This window comes from Mesoplodon mirus (genome assembly GCF_964341445.2).
Source record: "Mesoplodon mirus genome assembly, chromosome: 16".
Lineage (NCBI taxonomy): Eukaryota > Metazoa > Chordata > Mammalia > Artiodactyla > Ziphiidae > Mesoplodon > Mesoplodon mirus.
In genome coordinates this window covers 76,817,067-76,836,621 of record NC_138992.1, presented here as the reverse complement: position 1 = coordinate 76,836,621, position 19,555 = coordinate 76,817,067, and the positions used below count along the sequence as shown (strand labels likewise).

The following is a 19,555-nucleotide window of genomic DNA, read 5'->3' as shown; positions in this document are numbered from 1 at the left end:
TGACATTTACCCCTTAGGTATGACCAGAGCACTGTTTTGTTTTGTTTCTTCCTAGGAAACAGTGGTATCAAGGAAACCAAAGGAAGAAACACTTCTAGTTTAATTTATTTGTCTTAGCATAAGAAAAATACCTTCAGTTTTGGGTTGAATTGCACCCCCAGCCAATTTATATATTGAAGTCCCAAGCCCCAGTAGGTCAGAATGTGAATGTATTTGAAGATGGAGTTTCTAAAGAGGTAACTAAATTACAGTGAGGTTATTAGGGTGGACCCTAATCCAGTAGGACTGCTGCCCTTAGAAAAATAGGAGATCGGGACACAGCCAGACACAGAGGGAAGACCTTGTTAAGATGCAGGGAGAAGATGGCCGCCTACAAGCCAAGGAGAGAGGCCTTGGTAGAAACCAGCCCTGGCGGCATTCTGACCTCAGAGTGCTGACCTCCAGAACTGAGAGAGAATACATTTCCATTGTGCAAGCCGCCCAGCCTGTGGTGCTTTGTTACGGGAGCCCTAATACCGTCTGAGTTTGTGAACAGCATCTCTGCTAAAGGAGAGGTATGACAACTAAATGTTTAGAAATTTCTTATCAGCTGTGTGAAATAGTATTGGATGCTTCTAAAGCATAAATTAAAACTGTACATCAGTTAAACTGACTTCTAAAAATAAGACGCTGAAGAGCAGTATGGTCCTCCCACGAATGGAACAGACAAGGAAGCTTTATTTTTAACCATCTACTTATAAATTATTGATATAGCTTCACACCATTGGTAAATACTGCAGAAATGTATCCCATTTATATGCCAGATTGCCTCTGAAGGGCTTGCCCTCCTTCCGTTTGTGCCTTGCAGCGATGCAGAAGATAGTTGCCAAATTCCTAAAGAAATTGCCCTCCCCATTTAAGCTTATTGCTAAAATTATAGTGTTCAGCTGAAGAAAGTAGGAGGGTGGGGCTTATTCACAAAGTGGGATTCAATACTTCATAGAATTTTCCAAGTATTTTCTTCATCAAAGAGTTTGTCACTGGATAGCAAATGCTTCGTGCTGGTATGTAGCTGCTTGCATTGAACACGTGTTATCTTATTTTCATAGTGTACAATCTCATAAATGATACTATGAAATAATTACTTACCTAGTGATCTATCTATAGTCACACCTGAAAGTGCTCAGATTGTCGCTGTCACTGTACATGAGTCCAACTGCTTATTCTTGAAAGGCTTAGAATTCTTAAAGGAGATCATGTGAGTAAGAAGTAACTTGCAGGGATCTCCTTAGCCTGGGAGGTGGATTGCTGAGCACCTGTACTTTTAATGTCAGGAGCTCAGTAATCAATTTCTTCCTCTAACTGTGAAATTCAATCTAGACTAAGAATCTAAGCCCCCGTTTGAAGCAATTAATGGAAACTTCTAAATACAAGTATCACCATGTCTTATTTTTCCACCCTCAAAATGGTCTCAGAATGGCTTAATCATTACTAGTAAAAAATGCGTTGACTAAACTGAAGGAGAAGGTTAAGTTGGTTCAGTATCATTTCCCTTTATTTTTTGTTTCCTTAAATAGGGATCAGGTTTTTTTGTGTATTTATGAATGTGTGTCACACAGCAATCACTCAAGTATTTAATTAGTGTCTGGGAAGTTTAAATATGTAGTACTAGAACATGTGTTTTTCAGTGACAAGCACATAAAATATAAAGGTTTTTTTTATTTTACTAAGGTAACTATTGTACTCTACTATTGAATTCACTCTCCGTACTAAGTACTGTGCAAGGTCCTGTGGATAAAAGATGTAAACTCACAGGGCTCATGTTTGGTGTAACAGAAAGGTGCCACTGGGCAGTGAGCTGTGTCCTTGGTGCCCGTCACGCAGGTGCTGCGGGCCTGGGGCCAGGTGTGCTAAGTGCCCTTGTATGGCACACAAAATGCCCAGTGCACGCCGGACTGGGAAGCCTTGTCTCATGTGCTCAGCGGCCATCGTATGGTGCTGAGTGCATTAGGAGGTGCGCTGAGTCAGCAAGCAGGTGCCACGTGACCACCTCAGTGCTGAGTGCCTGTAGGAAGGTGTGTAAGTGCTCATCGTGCGGCTTGTTCGCTGCCTTCGTGTGGAGTGCCGTGTGGGGTAGAGGCATATTGGTGCTGGGAGAATTAAGGAACTTTTCATAGAGGGAGTAACATCCTGGCTGCCCCTAAGATGGTGAGCTAAAGGCACAGGCTCTAGTGCCAGACAAGCCCAAGCCAGGTCTCAGTTCTGCCTAGCGAGAGCTCTGATATTGGTCAAATTATTGAATATCTCTGAATGCCCACTTCCTACTCTGTGAAATGGGGCTAATACTATCAAGTTCATAGAGCTGTGAGAATGAGGTGGGCCACCTCCCATACAGCATTCAAAATCATGGCTCTGACATTAGACCAGGGTTTGGTTTTGAATCCACACCCTTCAGCTCCTAGTTAGTAACACTGGGCAGATTTTGTAAATTCTCAGTGCCCATGAGGGTCCCACATATAAATGGAAGACACCTAGGTTTATAGTAAATGAGCACATTTAAGTAAGTATGCTTAGCAACATTCTTCAGACATAATAGTAAATTTTAAATATTTGTTATTCCTGGTTTATAGTAAACGTTCATGGCTCAGTAATTAGCAGCTCTCACCCCTTGGATATCCATCTAGAAGTGTTAAAAACATGGGAGATTGCCCAAGCAGAGGAACAAAATATACTAAGGGAAATGCATGTAATATTTTGACTCTGTTTTTAATGGTCATCTTGAGCATATTAGAGAGGACATAGGATAGGATTGGGAAATAAATCTAGAGGATAATCATTATCATCATAATGCTATTCAGCAATTATTAGTTTTACTAAGCCATTTTTTTATTACGTCAAGTTAGGAAAGCGTGGAGAGTATGTATGGAAGTCATTCTTTAGCAGATACCTTCAATAGCCCAACAATTACCCTCACTCTGACTCAAATGCATGTCTTCCTCACCAACAGAAATCCTGTTTGGTTCATGTGTCAATGAGTCTAACCCAGGGAATCAAGAAATGATCACTTCAAACCAAACAGAGTCACAGGATTCCCTATACTATTGATTAATCTGGAAAAGAGCATGTGACTCAATTCTGGCCAGCAAGACCTATGGTAAAAAACTGAGGCTCATAAGAAGAACTGTCTCTGGCTGTCCTGATGACCCTTTGCTGCCACCCTATTAACTCTGTTGTGTGAGTGCCTGATGGCTGGTGCCACAACAGCCCTCTTTGTCCAATACACCTAAGGACAAATGGTCACATGCTGGGGAAGGTGCAGGGATGGGCAATAAGAGAGGGCAGGAACCTTCAGGGATGTCATTATCTACACTGCTCAGTAGTGAAAATAGGTGATTTTAACTTCTGAAAGGACCATGTGACTAAATCTCTAAGACTCTCAGGCAAAGGTCCTTGGACTCAGAATAACCAAATTAAATTGGCTACGTCAGACTAGTTTTGTGAGGAGGTTTATAATGATAACAGATACAGGAGAAGAGATTGGTTTGAATGGAACAAAAATGAGGTTTTTTTTCATAATTGTTCATTAGAATGTACATAAATTTGAGTAAAATAAGTTAATAATAAATAACCAATAGTGAGAAATTAGATGAGTATATCCTTGTAAAAAGTTGAATATTGATAGAAGAGAAAAGGATGGGTATTAACTTCAGAAGACAGAGGCTTAAGATACGTTTTTTTTTCCTTGTATTATACAGACCCTAATGTTGATGATTCTCAAGAAGGAAGGAATGGGACTTGACACTGTCAGTGAAGAAACATTTGAAACAGTTGAAAATATTATCCAGGTTAGACAGGAAGGTGGGTGAGCAAAATAAAATCCATGAGCTGCGAGGACCAGAAGAGGCCAAGTTGGATGCAAGCTTTGTCCTCAGGAGTCGAAAGTATGAAGGTGGCAAGCTTTTAAAATCATGACCATAGCAAAGAAGTTCAGGGGATTCAGAGCCTGTGCAGGCAGAGATAGAAATCTGGAAGTTCCAGTCGCCTGGTAGATAAGGATGGGGAGATTTGAGGTACAATATCAGAGAGGGCATGGTGTGTCCTGACTCAGTAGGTGATCGATTCTTTACAAGAGAAAGGAAGTAATTCCGGGGAGACAGTGAAGCAGCGATTCTCTGGGTGCAGACATGGAAACTGAGGCTGCTGCGCCCTCTTCAGACTGAGACGTGTGGTCTCCATGAGACGGGCGCTTTAGAAAGCAGTTCGCTGTTGCTTTTCGAATAAGGTGGCACTGAGGTCGTAATGAACTTACAGGGTTCCTGAGTGAAACTCAAAGTAAAGACCATCAGGCTTCCTCATCTTGAGTGACAGGCAAGGGGCTCAGTCACAGCAAGTGGCCACTGCAGGCTGTCCCTTCTGGACCCTGAGGGGGCGCAAGGGTCTCCTCTGGCTGGAATCCTCTGACAGCTGACTGTCCCGGGGCCTGGCAGCTGCCCTGCAGTGTCTGCAGATGCTTCCTGGTCCAGACCCAGCTTTGACCTGATAGAAACATTCAAGATCTACAGTGAGTTTCTTATCACTTTCAGTGCTATTTTGATTAAGTTTTAATCTTCATATCAAAACGCCCAAACCTAACATCTTTATATTTCCAATGTTAACTCAATCTATGAACTCTCTGACCAAAAAGCAAACCATTAAGACTTGTTCTCTTTAGTCAAGAAAATGATACCCCCATTTATTTTTCTTGTGTTCCCTTTCAGTATGTTTTGTCAGTCCGATTGCTTGGATTATCTGACTGTGATGCATCTGTGTGGCCACCAGCCCCTGCATCTGAACACGGCTTCCAATATCACTTCTGTATTCCGGAGGTGGCTTGCAAATTTATGTGCGTCATTATCATGCTAAACTGGTCATTAGATTGGGGAGAGAGCCTAAAGAAATGTCTTTTCGTGCAAACAAATGTGAGGGATCAAATTTTAAATCACTTGAACTGAATAGCACTGCATGTTAAGTTTCTACTGTGGGACTCTAATTACCCTCTAATGAGGAATCACACCTGACAAAACCAACTAATATATTGCAGGGGAAAAAATATTTACATAGAGAAACTATTTGCTTATCTCAGTATCAGTACCGATATGTTCATTTTCTCCATCCATTACCGACAGTGAAGGGGAATGAGGCGGACACACATGGAGCACAAAGTGAGTGAATCCACGCCTGTGATTAAGGCATGAGCAAGAAAGTACCTTGTGCATTTGAATGTCTCACTCACAACAAGAGCTTCTGCCTTTAGAGAAGAGGTTGTAGAAATTTAAAAAGAGGTTACCTTACACAATTAAAAACCCTTTTGTAGGACGCATTCATCCAGACGTGTAGCAAAGTTGCTAAAATTTATGGGTCCAAAAGCAGCAATAAGAAGTATTTACATTCTTTCAAAAGGGCCTGCACAAATGAACACTGAAATAAATGAATGAATATTGCTCCCCATACTTAGGTTCCCAATCCAATACCATGACTGAATAGTGCTATGACACTGGGCAAGTTAGATTTTTTGTTTCTCCTCCTATAAAGTGGAAAAAGTAATTGAACCTGCCTTACGCAGTGCTGAAAAGTAAACGAGGTAATGTGCTTATGTTTTTAGTACCATGCTCAGTTCATAGCCAGTGCTCAATTAAAACTACACAGCTTTCAAAGAGAGTTTTCTCCATTCTACCCATTGTTCATCCCAAGAGTCACAGAACTCAGTTTTATCTCTATGGCATTATGTGGTCATAACTTGCAAATACATGTTACGTTCATGTTCCAGTTTAGTAACTTGTGACTATACATCCATTTAACTCTCATGCATGTTTGTGCCAGGTCAGACAGATAATGAAGTTACTAAAACATCCAACATCACGTGATTAACATTGAGTCAGAATAGCATTTCATGAAGAATTGAACATGGCAGACAACTTTATTCTCTGCAAGCTCTCGTATCTTAACTTATACCATTAAGCTTCTGTATTCATGCAGCAGAGATTTACTGAGTGCCGACTGTGTAGCAGGCACTGCTGTGTGCTATCACGGGGCGGGGAGCATTGTTCTGGGGCCAGGAGTGCTGACTGCGGGGTTCTTGTGTTAAGGGTTTACAGCAGAGCAGAAGAAAGTCCTGCTTTTCTGTCCATGCGGAAGATGGGGCAAGCGCGATAATCTGCTCAGGCAGCTAACAAAATACCAGAGTCTGGGACTTAAACAACCAAAATGTATTTTTCACAGTTCTAGAGATTTTGAAGTCCTAGATCAAGGTGCCACCAAAGTAGGTTTCATTCCATGCATCTTCTCTTGGCTTTAGGCAGCCTCCACCCTGCTCTGTGCTCACAGGACCTCCTCTTCCTGCATTTGCAGACAGCAAACTCTCCGGTATCTATTCTTTAAGGGCACTAATCCCATCATAAGGGCCCTACCTTCATGACCTCCCAGAGGCCTCATCTCAAAATGCCATCACATGGCAGGGGGATGGGTAGGGCTTCAACATATGAACTAGTGGGAGAGGTCAGCAAGGGCTGAAAAAATTTTGAACGGAAGCTTCAGTTTAACTCCAAGATGCTCAAAAATCCAGATGTATAGTACAGAAAAAATATCAGTCTGTCTGCAAAAAAAAAAAAAAAATGTTGAGAACATGGAGCATGACTGTTGGCCTGGGTTCTGAGTGGGGCCCGAGATGTTGCTCGTGGGAGTGTTACTCACACCTGGTCCTCCCAGGACCCTGGGGTTAAATGTACACTGTCCCAGGTGGAGAAATGTTTCAGACTTGAAAGTTCCCTCAATTGTGTTATGGAAAAACCACCCTCAACTCACATATTACGGGTTTCTCAAGATTAAGAATGACCAAAAATGATTTCACATTTTCACATAATCACCATTACCAATCACAGCAGAAAACAAACTTCTGTTATTAAGATCAGAAGAAAACCTAAACACAAAGCAGTAGTATTCACCCCACAAAAATTTCACCACACAGCCCCTGGCAACTCTCTGCTTCTATGAGTTTGAAATTTTAGGTTCCACATGTAAGTGAGATCATAAAATATCTGTCCTTGTCTGGCTTATTTCACTTAGCTAATGTCCTCCAGGTTTATTGTAGTTGTTACAAATGGAAATCAAGATTTTGAAAAATAACACAACATAATTTGTTTACACAAATTTGAAAAAGAAACAAGTGAATATCTGGAAAAAAAGGTTCCATGTTAAAACTCTGAGGATAATCAGTAAAGTATCACAGCTAAAGGAATACCTAATACCCCATAAAATATAACTAAGTAAATTATTCTGAATATAGACTTGAAAATGGAAATTGAAATTGAGAGGTTAAGAAACAAAGAAGTAAAAATGAGATGCTCTCACATAGAAATTTTTTGCCAGTTTCAGAAAGAGACAATGATAATGAGAGAAACACTATTTGACATGTTTTCGAGTTGAGGAAAGACAAAGATCTTCAGCTTTGGAAACCACAAACATGAAGAGAGATAAATAAAAATATATATATATAGAGAGAGACTATATTTAACAGTTTATATATGATTGCTCAAGCATCTGAAATGTTTCTTAAATTAATTAATTAATTAATTGTTCTAAATGTTATAATTTAAGAATAAAAATTATATATATATATTTCAAGGGTACAACATGATGACGATTTTATACATATATGCTATGAAATGATTACCAGAATCAAGCTAATTAACACATTCATCACCAAATATAGTCACCACTTTGTGTGTGTGGTGAGAACAATTATGATCTACTATTTTAGTAATTTTCAAGTATACGATACAGTGTTATTAGCTATAGTCACCATGTGGTACCTTAGATCCATAAAACTTATTCCTCTCACAACTGAAAGTTTGTACCCTTTGACCAACATCTGCTGAATATATGGTCAACTAATCTCTGATAAGGAGACCAAGAATACACATGGGGAAAGAATAGTCTTCTGAATAAGTGGTGATAGAAAAACTGGTGAAGAAAACAAGGAAGATCTAAGGTGCTGGACGACAGAATCGTCTAAGATAGGGAGATGATGACTTCAATCAATATTTAAGGTCTTTGTAATGTTTGGGAAAATTATGAAGATATTCATTTGCTTTAAACTTAAAATTTTGCTGTTATTTACTAATTTAATGTAACCCCAGAAAGGTATAAAAGTAGGTCATATCATTTGGGGAACAAATTTAAATAAATCAATGTTTAATAAAAAAAGATGGCCAGAAAAACACATAGAAAAAGTGAAACAAAATAAGATAATATAAAGCTTCCAATGGATATATTTAGTGAGTAACTTTAAAAAAATTAGAGCATACACTTACTAAGCAAATGTCAGATATTTATGATATAGTTCTTAAGTATTCACATGTGTAGGAAAGAAATCTATGGAAATTAGAAATCAACAAGTTTATGATGGCATTTGCCTCTAGGGTGAAAGCTAGCAATATGATCAGAAAGCCATCTACAATAAACACCATCTATTTTGGTAAGCTTTACATTTTGACCTAGAAAGTAAGCACTTGGCTATTCCACATATTCTTTTAATCACCCCCATCAGCAGCATCATCAAAATCCATTCTGTCATCCCAACATCCTCAAAAGTTGTAACTGTTCCAGCATTAACCCTAAATCCAAAATCCCATTCAAATGTCATCAACTCAAAAAGCCCCAAATCTTGTCATCTGAGGCTCAGGGTGTGATTTGTCAACGCAAATCCTGTCCTTCTGGGGGCCTGTGAAACTAGAAAACAAGGTATCCATGTCCAAGGTATCCACTTCCACTTGTGGAAAACAAGGTGTCCACAATGGTGGGATGGGCATAGGGTAGATATTCCCCTTTCAAAGGGAGAAATCGGAAGGAAAGAGGGAGACATGGGTCCCAGACAAGGCCAAAACCCAGCAGGGCAAATTCCACTAGGTTTCAAAAAGTAATTCTCTGTGGCTTGATGCTCCACCCTCTGGGCCTCCTGGGGTAGCAGCTCTGCCCTCAGCCCTAGGTCCTGTGCCGCCAGGCCTCTGAATCTGTGGCTCTGCCCTTGGGGTCACTCCCTTCACTTTGTCTCATTTCTCTCTCTCATCCATGCTGGCAGTGTTTCTACTGGTATAAAACACTCCGAAACTTTGTTGGCCTTTTGTGCAACTCATGGCGTCCAAGCCATTGGAGGAGAGGGTCCTCCACAGATCACTCCGGTATAACGCGTCTCTACCCTGGCTTCTGTGGAGACGCTCAGTTGTGTCCGTGAGTCATACACCAAATCTCTTTGTCCACAGTCCTCTAGCCACATGCCTGCTGGTCTCTAGAGCACACCGTCTGAGGCTTTTCCAAGTTATCAAGTGCTATCTCCTTTTTATTAACAATTACCCCCTCAATTTATCTCTTTTCTCTCACCGTTTACTGCAGACACCTAGGAGAAAACAGTATGCACCTTCCATGCTTTGCTTAGAGACCTCAGTGGAACGTCCAGATTCATTGCTTCTACCCCCACTCCAGAGTAGAATTCAGCCACGTCCCCTGACTCTTGATAACCAGGATTGCCTTACCTCAACGCTCCAATAACACGGTCATCATTTCCTTCTAAAGTCTCAGCAGGAGCACCTTGAAGGTCCATATTTCTAACAACAGCTCTTCGAAACTATTCAGGCTTTTTCTCTTAAGCAAAAGTCTCCCAGCCTCTACCCAGTTCCAAAACCATTTCCACATTTTTAGGTATTTGTTAAAGCAGCACCAAACTTTCTGGTACCAACAGCTGTATTAGTTTCCTGGGGTTCCAATTGCAAAGTATCACAAATTGAGTAGCTTAGAACAACAGAAATTTATTCTCTCAAAGTTTTAGAGGCTAGAAGTCCAAGATCAAGATTTCAAGAGGGTCCAGCTCCCTCTGAGACTCTGGGTATTAGAATCCATCCTTGCCCCTTCCCAGCTTCTGGTGGTAGCTGTGGATGCTTGGCACTGCTTAGCTGAAAGCTGCATCCCTCTGGTTTCTGCCTTCCTTGTCACATGGCCTTCTTCCTGTGAATCTCTTCTCTTCTTACAAAGATCCCAGTCATGTTGGATTAAGGGCTGTCTCTACTCCCGTATGACTTTATCTTAACTAATGACATCTGCAATGACCCCATTTCCAAATAAGGTCACAATCTGAGGCACTCTTGTTAGGACTTGAACATATTTAGTTGGAGGACACAATTCAACCCCTGAAAATAATCATCAATATAACAAACAGAGGATGTTATGAGAGCAAAGAAAAGGGACTGCCATTCCAATCTGGGGTGCTTGGGAAGTCTGTCCGCGAGGAGGTGGGGCTTAAATAGTCTACATTGTTGAGTAGGAGTTACTTAGGCCAATATAAAGAAAACGGATGTTTTACCAAGGTTCAGTCAATTGCATAAAATGTGTGAAATGCAACCTGTGCTGATGGTAGTGGATAAATATCAGGACATCTTTCAGAGAAGATGAGGTCCTTGAATTGATGAGAATGTGTGATGTCTTTATGGCAGTTATTATGACACAGGTTATAGTTGAACCAGTGGAACTGAATAAGTCACCCAGGTTAGTCAGATATGCAGAGCTAATAAGAGAAGAGGAAGAACAGAACTCTGGAAGTCACCAGCAACATGGAAAAGACACAGGAAGAGGAACTTTCCAGTGGGGCTTAGAATGTAAGATGGGATGGCAGTGTTGACCAAGGACATGGTGGGTCATGACATGAACAGAGAGATAAGGCAAGAGAAGGACACGCACGTGTCCCCTGGGTTTGGTAAACAGGCTCCTCGTGACCTATGGGCAAGATGTTTCAGTGGAATGTGGGGGAAATGCAATCAGTGAAGGTAGAGAACAGTTTCAGATATTCTTGCTGTGGTGGGAAGGAGAGATAGAGTGATAGCCAGGGGGACTGAGTGAGTGGAGTGCACTCTTTTTTTAATTTTAAAAATTGAGATACAGTACACTGAGGTAGGTGTACTTAAGGAGAAAAAACTGTTGAAAGGTTACATGAAAGATAACAAAGAGAGGGAATCCATGAGTAACTTATGGGGTATGGTTTTTGAGAGAGTTGAGATTCAGGGCAGAGATGGCGGGGCTCACTTTGGACAGGAGACTAGAATTATCCAAAACCACTATAAAAGAAGGGTCCAGCTTTGATGATATTCTCTCAGTGGTCGTCAGAGTAATTTCAGGCCTCTTTCATGTTCTTTTCAATGAAAAAAGATCCAAGAAACAGAAGCCATGGCATAGATCTGATCTCGAATTAGTCATTCCCTGTGATCTCAATGAGAAACACCTCCTCGGGTCCAACTGCATCAACCCGGGAGCCGGCCTGTAAGTGAACTTTTCTCTGGCTCTCAGGCTTGCTCCGCTGAGGGATGGGAAAAGCTAATCTCTTGCAAAGCGCAAGCCCAGTCAACAAGAAACAGTCTCAAAGTGGCAATCTTATTCACGGTTATTCACTCCCCTTACCAAGACTCTGTCCTTAAAGCTTTCTGAAAGAAGTCTGGTTTTATTTTATCCTATGTGCATTAATAACTGAATTCTATTTTATATTAAAACCCTGGCAGTTCTTAAATAACATTCTATCATATGATAATAAATAAATCAATCAAAAATTTAAATATCACACAGAAGAATACAACTGAAGAACTCTAGTCTTCCTTGATTTTTATTTTCATTTTTGTAGGCATTTTTCATCATTTGAATTGATATATTGGTTCTATTTGTGTGTTTACCAATAGAGAAGTTTGTTCATAGCTGCCATTATATGAAGCAGATATTAAAAAGATAAATGGGAAGAAAGAACTATTTATTGTTTTTCATGTGTCTGTTTATGCATTTATGATGTTTTCTCATTAGTTATACTTCACATAGTCTTTCAGAATTTTCTTTGGTTTTCTTTATAGTGTTCCTGTCTAGACAAAAGAACATATATAAAACAAAATATGGAATACTAGGAAAAGAGATCCTTTATATTCTATTAAAATTAGAACTATTTCAAAATCACTAATCATCGTTAATTGTGAAAAGCAGTAACTAATTTCCAGATATTTCAATTATAGGAATAGTTTTTCTCTTTAAATCATTTGATAAGAAATGAAATCTTGAAACATAGATGCCACCACTTTGGTCAGTCTTTCCTAAGGTTTTTTTCGTTTGTTTGTTTATCACTACTTGACACCTCCTTCTTTACCTGCTCTTCCAAGCTCAGGACTTGGGTTATTTTAACCTCCTTTGTAACCTACATAGTCTGTGAGGACGACTTCATAAACTTCACACAATTTCCACTCATCTCCCTCCCTCCTCTCGAATTTTCCTTCTCTTCTTCCTCGTTACACTCCACATCCACATTTCCATTTGCTTACTGGAGCATTGGTTTGATGTTAGTTAAATATTACTTTAGGTCTGGGCTGAGAGAGGCTCAGAGATGAATGGGATTTATCCCTGTGCTCAAATTGGTTATGATAAACAGACCAATAAACCAATAGACCCACGGTGACCACCAGAAGTGCATGCAGGGTTTGGCTTTGGGAGCATAGAGGAATTGGTGGCCAGCGCATCTGAGTGAGGAAGAGGTCAGGGGCATCCTTAGAACTGACACCTTTGAACCGTCTGTTGAATGAGAGTAGGTTTTCACCAGGAAGAAGCGGGCACAGAGCATTTAGGGCTTTGGAAAGGGATTTGTGAAGAGCAACCTCAAATGCAACACATTTGGGGAAAAAATAACTGCTTCGGAATGACTTCAGCACAGTAGTCAGCACGGAGGACCCTCCTATACAGTCTGAGTGTCCTGGGTTTAAAGTCCTCCCAGGCAGCGTGGAGGAGGAGGGGGTTACGGTGAGGCTGAAGGTGGGGAGATGAATTTGAGGGCTGCTGTGTCAGTATAAGAGACTAGGAGGGGAGCACGGGCTAAGACACTGTTTTTGCTCTGCCCGGTCACCTCCATCCTAGTGTAAATGACAAGACCTGAGCCCCCCGCCTCACAGCACTGATGTCTCAGCATCACAACCGCTGCCTCTCTCCCCCACCCCTGCCTACAGTGGATTCTCCTCATTCATTCAGAGGATGTTGGAGTTGTGGTTTCTGTGTTCCATGCACCAGTGTAGGTGTGGAAACGTGGCAGTAAACAAAACAAAGACTGTAGTAGGGGTTTATCTTCTCATGGAGAGGACAGTCACTAAGTAAGCAAACGTGTAAATAAATAGTGCACTAGATTTCAGCTAGCAGTATTGAGAATGAAGACAGCAGGGTGAAGGGTGGAGCAGTCGGTGCCGGTGCACCTGGGGGGGAAAGCACTTGGGGAGATGTCACAGCTGCAGGGGCCTGGAGGAAGTGGCAGGGAGCAAACCACGAGAGGCTGTGCGAAGAGGTCCCAGGAGAGGCCCAGCGGGGCTCTGCGTCCTGCTCTGGGGCAGCATTGATGCCGGGATGGCATTTGAGACTGAGGCTGGACAGCATAACCTTGGAAGAGACCGTATGGGGAAAAGTGCTCTGAAGCCTGAGGCTCCGTGCCTTCCAAAATGTATGGATTGCAGGAGAAATCAGTTGGAACCAACAGAAGAACCAAGAAGTATCACTGGTGAGGAAAGAGATGAGAGAAGGGAGCAATCTGAAAGGCAGAGGAAGCCGTGTGCCCAGAGAGAGAGGAGATGGTCATCGTCATCTTACTTTCTATTGCAGTCCCGTCTGGGACTACAGGCTCAAGGCGAGGTGCACCTGCTGCTCCCACTGTCCAGTGGTCAGGGATCTGGGCACAGCTTGTCTCAAATACGGTCACCTTGGGGTGGGATATTCCACATGTGAAGTTTGGGAGGCCACGATTCAGTCCATAGCAGACACACAGCATGGGGAAATTATGTCATCAAAAAGCTTTTAAAGAGTTTTAAATGGCAACAAAATATTATCCTGAATGTACGTAACAGAGTTTTTTAACCAATGATTCTTATTTGGACATGTAATCTGTTTTTGTTTTCAACATAACATTGTCGTACACATTCCTATGCATGGATATCTATTGATATGACTTATTTCCTTAAGCCCTACTTAGGCAAAAGGATGTAAATGATTTAAGCTTTAATACATACTGCTGAATGGCCCTCCCAGAAGGGCCGCAATATATGAAATGTTATTGACCTGGAAAACAGAATGCCTGTGTCATGTCTGCCAACATTTGACTCCGTTAAAATTCCCAAAGATATGCTACAATTACTCCAAACAATTTTCTTGAGAGTCCATTAGTGAAAACCTAAAAAGCAAGAGCAGGTTCACAAGATGTGTCATGATATGGTCTGCTCTTGGAGAGTTCAGCAGGGGAGAAAAGAAAGAGCCCTATCCATTTATAGGACTGAGGGATGAATTTACTTTACAGTGGTACTATTTGAAGAAACGGTTAAGTATCTTTCATGTGCCCACTGTGCACATCCCCCAGATACCTGCCAAGGTTGCAAAGCACCAGAGCCAAGAGTGAGTCCCTGGAGTTTAAAGGAGATGAGACCGTTTGCAGGAAGATTCACAGTGATTCTTAGTGATGAGTGAACTCAAGTAGTTCAGTAATTTCATTCAGTTGGATCCAAATTCAGTTAATGATGTCTGAAGATTTGCACATGTAACAGAAAACCTTGTGGCTTTGTGGTATATTGTAATGAAAGCTATCATTTTTGGCGCCAGAGTAAAATGTCACACAATTTGTCATGGCATTAAGGTAATATATTGTTCTGTAAGGTCCCCGTCCCCGTTGAGATGATTGGGATGTCAGTCAGTCAATAAGCATCTATGAGGCAAATCTTTGTTCTGTGTGATGCTAGAAATCAGGAAGTGTGAGAACCCCAACCCTGAAAAAGGCGTCAGCTAGCTCACTCAGCAGGTGTGGTGGTGGTGAGGAAGAAGGGTGTTTGGAGGGGAACAGGATGCTCACACTGGGGATTGCGTGTCCCAGGTGTAACATGGTCACAGTTTCCTCTGAGGGTAAAGACATGCTATAGGTGATGCACCCTCCATCAGCCAGACTCCCTGTGGTTGTTCATCTTGAGCATGTATGTGCCTGTGTGTGTGTGCCTGTGTGTGTGTGTGTGTGTGTGTGTGTGTAGATTTCTACCTCCTAAGCCAAAGCAGAATAGAGTTTTATTTTATTTGTATTAAAATTCCACATGACCACTTACGACATCTTTTAATAAGGGTCACTTGCCAACACAGTTTTTAAAATTTTGCTGGTATAAAAAATCTTGCTTGTTTTTGTCCTTGTTAAAAGCTGTTTTCTTTCAGTGCTCTGATGGTTTAATTCCCTTTTTATGCCTTCCATACTTTCCGTTGGGAATAAGGCTGTGATGTTGGTAATCTGGTTCTTCCCTGTGGCTAATTTAATATTTCTTTTTGTTTATACTATTATAAAGTTTCAATGTGATATTTTAGGTGTGGTTGTCTTCTTAATTATTTCTATTATTTTAATTTTCCTGAATCTGAAGGGTTAGTTATTTCAACAATTTTGGAAAATTGTTAACCATTATGTCTTTAAATAGTGTCTCTCCACTGTTACATTTTTGAGATATGATGACCTTGAAACTGACTTAATCTTCCTCATTGTTCTAGAAAATTTCGTTATTATCCTTTCAGAGATGGCTTCTGGCCAGGCTGTCTATTCTCACCTTTCAGAACTCAGAGTAGATGCATGTTAGTGTCTAACCTCTCATAACCTCCACATCTGGGTTGTTTTTATTCCACTTGCAGAGTATTTGCTTCAGATCTGCCTGATTCACTGATTTCACTGGTTTTACTGTTTAACTCTTCATTAATCCTTGGTTATTATGTATGCCATTTTTATAAGATCATCTTATTCTTTTTCAAACCTATCTGATAAATTTTGAGAGTCTATTCTTACAGCTTCTTTTTCTAATTCACCTTTCAATTTTTTAAACATATTCTGCCTAGTCATTTTGTGTTTCATAGTTGCCAATGATAGTTTCAGTGGTTTACAATTCTGATTCTGTATGTGTTCCAATGTTATTAGTATCTGCAGATTGCTTTGTTTATGCTAATACTTCTTCACAAATGATGTCCTTTACCATTTGTTTATGCTTTTGACTGTGTTCTCATTTTCCATTTATCTTTGTCTCTGGAATTCTTGGTGTCCGGTTTGGTCATAATTAGAGCTGTTTACTATATTCCATGTCTCTCACTTAGCATACTGTCCACAGGGTTCATCCATATTGTCACAAATGGCAGAATTTCCAGATTTTTTATGGTTGAATAATATTTCATTATATGTATATACAACGTTTTCTTTATCCATTTATCTGTCAACAGACTTACGTTTTTTCCCTGGCTTAGATGTTGTAGATAATGCTGCAGTGAACATGGCAATGCAGGTATCTCTTTGAGATAGTGATTTTACTTCCTTTAGATATGCATTCAGAAGTGGGATTACTGGATCAAATGGTAGTTCTATTTTTAATTTTTGGATGAAATTTCATACTGTTTTCCATAGTTACTGTACCAATTTACATTCAACAGTGTGCAAGGGTGAGCACATATTTATGTGACTGTTGGCCATTTGTACGTCCTCTTTGGAAATATATCTAGACAGGGCCTTTGGCTATTTTAAAATCAGATCATACGATTTTTTTTCTATTGCGTTGTATGAGTTCCTTATATATTTTGGATGTTAACCCATTATCAGATAGAAGGTTTGCAAATATTTCCTTTCATTCTATAGGTTGCCATTTCATTTTTTAAATTATTTCTTTCGCTGTGCATAAGCTTTTTAGTTTGATGTAGCCCTGCTTGTTCACTTGTTTATTTTTGCTTTTGTTACCTGTGGTATTGGTGTCAAAAATCCAAAAATCATTGCCATGACCAAGGTCAAGGAGCTTTTTTTCCTGTATTTTCTTGTAGGAGTTTTACCATTTTAGGTCTTATGCTTCTCCAAATTTGTAAAACATTAGCTCCTCTAAGAATGTTTTCTTGGGATCCTACTAAAAGGAAAATACTTTCACCTGCCCCTGGATTCCCAGAGCACTTTGACAAATATCGCTAAAGTGAATTCAGACAGAAATGAGCTTATAGTTAAGTAGAAGAGAAGAATCTTATATATGCTGTACATCAGAAAGTAATAAATGACATGGAAGTCCAAAGTGGTATCCACAGGACGTTGTGTGTGTGTTGGGGTCAGGGGGAGTGAGACCCTCTTAGCAAGTCTGAGAGGTCAAAACTATATTCATGATAACACTAAGTTTTTATATCCCTGTTGGACTGTGTTTACATTTGCACCAGGTGCAAAAGCAATGGCGAGTAAAACTAGTGCCTTAGCATGAACCAAGGCAGTGGCACCAAACCATAGAGTAGTCACAATATTTTTCACTTCCACACACTCAGAGGTTTAAAAAGAACTACAATCACAGTGTCAGCTAGGCTGTGTTATCCTCCTGAGTTTGGGGTCTTTCTCCAAGTGTGTTTGAGTCATTGGCAAAATCCATTTCCCTGTGTGTAGGACCAATTTCCCCATTCCCTGTGTGTGTGTCAGCTACTGGTTGCTCTGAGTTTATAGGGATTGTGGGCATCTCCCAGCCAGGCAGCTCCCTTCTGCAAAGCTGGAAGAAGAGTGTGAATCTCTGACCCTTTGTCAGCATTCCTACCTGACCAAGACTGGCTGCCTAGGATAATCCTTCTCAAATTTCTTAACTCAAAATTAACTGACTTGGGATATTACAGCTGCAAAATCCCTTCACCTCTGTCATCTAATGGAACCTCATCGCATGAGTAAGATATCAATACATCAAGGCCACGGGCTCAACCCACAGTCACAGGGAGGGCGTCATCCAGAGCGTGCACCAAGGCAGGAACTAGGAGCTATTCCAGAATTATTCCCGCTGCAGCCCGTGAGTTTATACTCTAGTTTAGGGTTCCTGACTTGGCCAAGGTTCAGCTTTCTCTGGGAAGTTTACTAGGTAGCCGTATTTATAGGTTTCTGTTTAAATCTGAATCAGATACAGAATCTGAATGTATCTAGTGAATCAGGTATGTCTTTGTTGAACTATACCAGCAACTCCTGTGCAGCCGGCTGCATGTCCCTCCCTGGATCTTCCCCTGAGAATCACTGCTTTATTCAGTATGACATCTCACCTGGCTATCACTTTACTAAGGTATTATTTTCCAAACTACAATTGGGTTCATGAGAGGACAGATAACATAAATGGGATCATTAAAAATTAAGAGGCCGAGGCAGCAACATCATTCTAGCCTTGAGAATTAGCAATCTATTGCTGAGGTCTTGATTTATAGAGGCCAGCCCCTCTCCCGCATTACAAAATTGAGTTAATAGCTATGTCTCATTAAAAATAGTAATCACCTCTTGGCATCAAATCAATAGGTTTTCCTCACAAGGAATGCTCTTAAATATTATCAATGACTTAAACTGGGAATCTAATTCTAAAGGCTGCAACATTGGCAGTTTAGATCTAAATGCCAGCTACTGGCAGACACAATTTGGGGCAGATTACCAAATATACTTTTGTACTTCTTTTAAAGCCAACTGCCCTAAAATCTGTTCTACAGAAATTAATCTTATGACATTAGCTATTTGGGATATAGTTACTACCTTATTGCTTCTTTTTTTGGTTTTTGGATTATTTTCATTGACATATAATTGACTTAAAATATTATATTAGTTTCAGGTGTACAACATAGTGATTCAGTATTTTTATACATTACAAATTGGCCACCACCATAAGTCTAGTTGCCATCTGTCCCCATACAAAGCCATTGCAGTATTACTGACTATATTCCCCACACAGTACCTTCATCTCTGTGACTCATTTGGTTTGTAACTAACTGGAAGTTTGTACCTCTTAATCTCCCTCACCTATTTCACTTATCCTCTAGCCTCTCTCTTCTGGCAGTCACCTGTTTGTTCTTTGTATCCATAACTCTGCTTCTGTTTTGTTATCTTTGTTCACTTGTTTTGTTTTTTATTTTAGATTCCGCATATAAATGATATACATCATTTGTCTTTCTCTGTCTGACTAATGTCAATCAGCATGATACTGTCTAGGTGCATCCATGTTGTAACTGCAAATGGCAAGATTCCACGCTTTTCTGTGGCTGAGTAGTATTCCATTGTATATCTCTACCACAGCTTCTGTATCCATTCATCCATTGATGGGCACTTACGTTGCTTTCATATATTGGCCATTATTAATAATGCTTCAATGAACCCAGGAGTGAATATATCTTTTCTAATTAGTGGTTTTGTTTTCTTTGGAAAAATACTCAGAAGTCAATTTGCTGGATCTTTTGATGCCTAGATTGAATATTTTTCATTTTTTGAGGACCCTCCATACTGTTTTCTATAGAGGCTGCACCAATTTACATTCCAACCAGTAGTATACTAGGGTTCCTTTTTTCCCACATCCTCACCAACACTTGTTATTTGTTGTCTTTTTGATTTGTTATTTCTTGTTTCTTTGATTTTTGTTATTTGTTGTCTATTTGTTAGTCATTCTGACAGGTGTGAGGTGGTATCTCATTGAGGTTTTGATTTGCATTCCATGGTGATCAGTGTTGCTGAGCATCTTTT

At 40.3% G+C, this 19,555-nt stretch overlaps 1 protein-coding gene across 1 annotated transcript in view; it reads left to right on the top strand.

Annotated features, from left to right (window-relative positions):
- The window catches only part of SNTG1 (syntrophin gamma 1), a 397,584-nt gene that overhangs the window by 121,900 nt on the left and 256,129 nt on the right, over positions 1–19,555 (top strand). The window lies entirely within an intron of this gene.